The sequence below is a fragment of the Capra hircus genome, chromosome 2, assembly GCF_001704415.2.
Source record: "Capra hircus breed San Clemente chromosome 2, ASM170441v1, whole genome shotgun sequence".
In the NCBI taxonomy this organism is placed as follows: Eukaryota; Metazoa; Chordata; class Mammalia; order Artiodactyla; family Bovidae; genus Capra; species Capra hircus.
In genome coordinates this window covers 114,773,212-114,778,959 of record NC_030809.1, presented here as the reverse complement: position 1 = coordinate 114,778,959, position 5,748 = coordinate 114,773,212, and the positions used below count along the sequence as shown (strand labels likewise).

Here is a 5,748-nt window from a genome sequence, read left to right as displayed (position 1 = left end):
CAAGTGGTGACGCTACCTTGACCTCATCTTCCAGAGAGAAACTTGTCCCATACAACAAGACTTAGCTCAACCTTTCAGAGACTGATAAAAGAAAGTAGCGGGATGTCGTTGTTTAAGGACTTGCAATATGGGAATTATTCTTACCCCTACTTTGAAATAACGCTGATATAGATGAATCTGTTTTAGGCAACAATCCAGAGGTAATAATGTCAGATCTTGGGTGGGGGCACTAAGTCATCATTTCTCGTATTAATTACCACTGAACAGAATTGTAATTTCAGAAACCATACAGAGAGAGGCAGAATCCTAATGCCACACCACGCATTCGTCATTTCTCTCCATCTTGTTAACACACAGTACGTGCACACGCATGTGTGTGTGCATATACACAATTTGGACTTCAGATAAAGAGTTTATGGTATTTCATGTAATTCTAAATTCTTGTTTAAATCCCATGGCCTTTCATGTTTCTACTTTGAAGAGGAAATGAAAACTTTCACTCAGAGATAAGATGCTATTGTGAAAAGAACATAGACAGATTCTACCATTACAAGGAAGACAGCGAGCTTGGAGGCAGGCCTAGCAGAGGAGGAGATGTCATAAACACATAGTTTGGTAGGGGAGCCAGCAAGCAGATTTATTGTCAAAGAAATATGGAAATTGTTTTGTAAACAGCTCTTTTCAGTTAACAATGTATGCAGTATTCTCTCCTTCTGTTAAAATACATATGTATATGTAAATACATACACTGCCCTGGAAGTATTAATATGTGGATTGAGGTGGAAATGGGGTAACCTCTGGTTAGCGAAAACATAATGTTTCCATTTTCTTAATCTGTGTTTTCTAACTGTCTTTAACATTGCATATAACACTAATTGTATAATAACTAGCAGTTATGGTAAAGTGATTATTACTTACAATGAATTACTTTCTTGACATATTTCATCATATTGTTTCCCTGTCCCATATTATGTCTTTTCATCATAGTCTCAACTATGATGAAAACTAACATTTTCCCTTCAGTTTGGGCTATTGAAAAAAGAAATCATTATTGGAGAGTGCTGAAGGGGACTGTGATTCCTCTGTCCCTTCCTTGGCCCCCAACAGCACACGTATATACACACACACTTTTAACTCAGACCTGTGATTGACTCTGTTTCAGTATTAGCTCTATGGCCCAGACAAATGAATTAACCTCTCTCAGCCCCAGATTCTTCAGCTGTTAAATATGGCTAATAATACTTATCTTAAGGTGTGCTCAGTGAATTAAGTGAGAAAACACAAGTTAAAGCATGGCATAAACTTATAAATGGAGAAATACTATATTGCTTATGTAATTCCATTTTTAGCAGACACTTTAAACTTTATTATTGAAGCACTTATGTGGCAATTATGTAGGAAGCTATTGCCCATGGCTGCTGATAGGGTGAACTGAGAGTCTCCAGGACTTACAGAGCTGAAGCCTCAGTACAATTTCTCACCTACAAAAACCACTGAAGCAGTTTTTTGGTGTTGTGTTCTTTTTTTAAGGCAACTGCCATTATGCACTTATTGTCAGGAAACAGGAAATAGTTTCCTGATAATCTGAAAAGAGTGCTTCCCTGGTGGCTTAGACAGTAAAAATCTACCTGCAGTGTAGGAGACACAGGTTCAATCCCTGGGTTGGGAAGATCCCCTGAAGAAGGAAATGGCTACTCACTCAAGTATTCTTGCCTGGAGAATCCCACGGGCAGAGACCCCTAGTGAGCTACAGTCCAGGGGTTCACAAAGAGTCAGACACAACTAGGGACTAACACAATCTGAAAAGAATGGTGATCAGAGAGGAGATAAGACTGAAATGCTATTATCTCGGTTCACAGCTGGAGAGAAAAACTCACAAAGGTCTTGATGTGACCCTGTAATCTACTTAAATATATAAAAGAAGTTAGAGGAGGTGATTGGAGAGCTCATCCTAATCTCATGTCAGGAACCTACTTGTGTTATCACTGCCCCAACCCTCCTCTGTCCACCTCCAAAGGTGCCCACCGGTGTCTATGGTAGACTTGCTAAGACTCTAACTTGCATCTAGAAAGTAAGAGAGAAGTCAGTTTTATGCCTCGTGGCCAAGTGCAAGACCTAGGGAAAGAGAGAAGTGTAAAGCAGTTTTGTTCTAATGAAGTGCTCTGGCATCTGCCATGTAAGTCACATCTTCAGTCTCTCCTATGAAACCATCAGTAAAATCTTCATTGTTCATGAATGCTTTATTGCAAGTAAATTTTTTTACAATGATTTCAAGGAAAAACTGAGTCCTGCTTCAACTTGACACAGGGTAGTTATGGAGACCACCCTTGGGGCCTTCCATCATATGGGTCATTTCACTCTAGATGAGTTTAAGGTTCTTGAGCATCTCAGTCACACTGGCCTTAGCATATCCACGTTGTTAACAGTGCAGTGCAAACACTTTCATCCCATGACTTTCATCATTGATTCAGGTGGGCAAGGTAATGTCTTCAGTAATGTTACATGGAATCTATTCAACTTAGCAACCCTCACTACCGAGCACCCTATTGATATTCTCCAAACCACATTCCTTGAGCCTCAGCCAAGGGTTCCATTCTTGCTCTCCTGCACCTGGTCTATTCTTATCTCCAGAACATACCTTTTCTGAGGGGCCCTGCGAGAATTTTATTAATCAATATGGCCTAATCATTTGGAAATTAATTCTCCCATCACCTTTTCTTTACATTTCAAGATCACAGAACGCTTCCTGGGTTTCAACAAACCTCCATCTTTTTTCACATAAATTCTGAGTTTCCTTGCTTCTTTAGAACTGAATTAACTTCCCAAAGTAAACTGCTACTTAAGGGTTGGAATTTGGTGCAACAAACAAGCTGCTGCAAGTTTTCCAGTCAGTGAGAGATTTAATACAATCTCTCAAGGGACAAGGGAATTGGGTTGTTTTAAACAATGGAAAGGTTCAGGGAGTAGAAGTCAGGAGGCTGCTGCTAGACTGGACATAGGTCCTAATGCCATCACTGGGATTTGAAGATGTCCCAGCTTCCACCACTGCCCCTGCTACCAGCTCTCCTCTCCCAAGAAGATGGTGTCCCCACAGTGGAGCACACAGTCTAACAACTGCCAGCACTTGCATCTGGCAGAACTTGCTTCCTCCACAGTAGTAAGGAGACAGCTGCCACCTAAAGCCTAACTTCCAAGTTCCATGGAAGTGCACTTTAAAGGTAGAGCAGAATTCACATCCAGAATCCTAGCTGCAAAGCAGCCTAAGAAATATATAGCTTTTAGCTTTCCAACTTCTTCAAATAGAAAGAGGATAACTAGTTCGAACATGGCTTTCAATAAGATTCAGTGTAACAAGCAGAAACTGCTCTGTTTTTCAATCCATAAGAGGTTTAACATAGGGAATTGGATTCTTTTGAACAATGCAGTGTAAAGTATACAAGCAGACCTTTGAGATATTGAGAGTTTGGTTCCAGACCAGTGTAATAAAGCAAACGTTGCAATAAAGTGAATCACACGACTTTTTGGTTTCCCAATGCATATAAAAGTTATGTTTACACTAGACTGTAGGCTGTTAAATGGCAATAGCATTATGTCTGAAAATACAATGTACATACCTTAATTTAAAAACACTTTATCACTAAAAAATGCTCACCATCATCTGAAAGTTCAGTGAGTTATAATCCTTTTGCTGGTGGAGGGTCTTGCCTTGATGTTGGTGGCTGCTGACTGATCAGGATGGTGGTTGCTGAAGGTAGGAATGGCTATGGCCATTTCTTAAAATGAAGACAACAATGAAGTTTGTGAATCAATTAATTCTTCCTTTCACAAATGATTTTCCTATAGCAAACAATGTTGTTGGATATCATTTTACCCAGAGTAGAAATTCTTTCAGAATTGGAGCCAATCGTCTCAAACCCTGCTTTATCACCCAAGTTTATGGAATATTAGAAATCATGTGCTATCATCTCAACAACCTTCACAGCACCTTCACCAGGAGTTGACTCAATCTCAAGAAACCACTTTCTTTGCTCATCCATGAAAAGTAACTTCTCATCCATTAAAGTTTCATCATGAGATTGCAGCAGTTCACTCACGTCTTCAGACTTCCCTTCTAACTCTGGTTCTTTTGCTACTTCTATTACATCTGCAGTTACTTCTTCCACTGAAGTCTTGAGCCCTTCAAAGTCAGCCATGAAGACTGCAGCCAACCCCCTGGCACTGTTTATTTTGGCCTCTTCCCACGAATTCTGATTGTTCTTAATGCATCTAGAATGGTGGCTCTTTTCCATAAGGTTTCCAGTTGACTTTGCCCAGGTCTAACAAAGGAATTTCTAAGGCATCGATAGCCTTACAAAATATAGTTTTTAAACAATAAAACTGGAAAGTCAAAACTCCTCTTTTATCCATGGATTCAAAATGGACGTTGTATTAGCAGGCATAAAAATAACATTAATCTCATTGTACATCTCCATCAGGGCTCTTTGAACAGGCGCATCATCAATGAGAAGTAATATTTTGAAAGGCATCTTTTTTTCTGAGCAGTAGGTCTCAATCGTGGGCTTAAAATATTCAGTAAACTATGTTGTAAACTGATGTGATATGATCCAGGTTTTGTTGTTCCATTTACAAAGTACAGGCAGAGTAGGTCTAGCATAGTTCTTAAGGGCCCTAAGATTTTCAGAACGGTAAATGAGCTTTGGCTCTGACTTTTAAAGTTACCATCTGCATTAACCCCTAACAAGAGAGTCAGTCTGTCCTTTGAAGCTTTGAAGCCAGGCAGTGACTTCTCCTCTCTAACTATGAGTGTCCTAGATGGCATCTTTTTCCAAGGCTGTTTCATCTAAGCCAAGCCACCTTCATTAGTTATCTCAGCCAGATCTTCTGGATAACTTGCTGAAGTTTCTACATCAGCACTTGCTGCTTCACCTTGCACTTTGATGTTATGGAGATGACTTCTTTCCTTAAACCTCGTGAACCAACCTCTGGTAGATTCAGACTTCTCTTCTGCAGCTTCCTCACTTCTCTCAGCCTTCATAGAACAGAAGAGAATTAGGGCCTTGCTCTGGATCAGGCTTTGGCTTAAGGTAAGTTGTGGCTGATCTAGTCAGGCTTTTAGCCTAAATAAGGCTGCTTCACTTATTCATGTGTTCACTGGAGTAGCACTTTTAATCTCCTTCCAGAACTTTTCTCTTTTTGCATTCAGAACTTGGCCAACTGGCACAAGAGGTCTAGCTTTGGCCTGTCTCACCTTTCGACATGCCTTCCTCACTAAGCTTAATCATTTCTAACTTTTGATCAGAAGTGAAAAACTTGCAGCTCTTCCTTTCACTGAAACACTTAGAAGCCATTGTAGAATTATTAATTGGCCTAATTTCAACATTCTTGTCCCTCAGGGAATAGAGGAGCCAGAGGAGGGGGAGAGAGATGAGGAACAGCTGGTTGCAGGAGCAGTCACATCACACACTATTCATCTTACACAGGCGTGGCTCGTGATGCCCCAAAACATATAATAGTTACAGTAAGGATCACTGATCACAGATTATCGTAACAAATATGATAATAACTAAAACCTTTGCAAGAATTACCAAAATGTGACATGGAAACAGGAAATAGGCAAATGCTTTTGGAAAAATGGTGCTGATAGACTTGCTCAACACGGGATTACCACAAACCTTCAATTTGTAAAAATGCAGTATATACGAAACACAATAAAGCAAAGTGCAATAAAATAAGGTGTACCCGTATTCC

The 5,748-nt window shown here is 39.9% G+C and overlaps 1 pseudogene; it reads right to left on the bottom strand.

Moving 5' to 3' along the window:
- Positions 2,957-5,348, bottom strand: LOC102187629 (annotated as a pseudogene).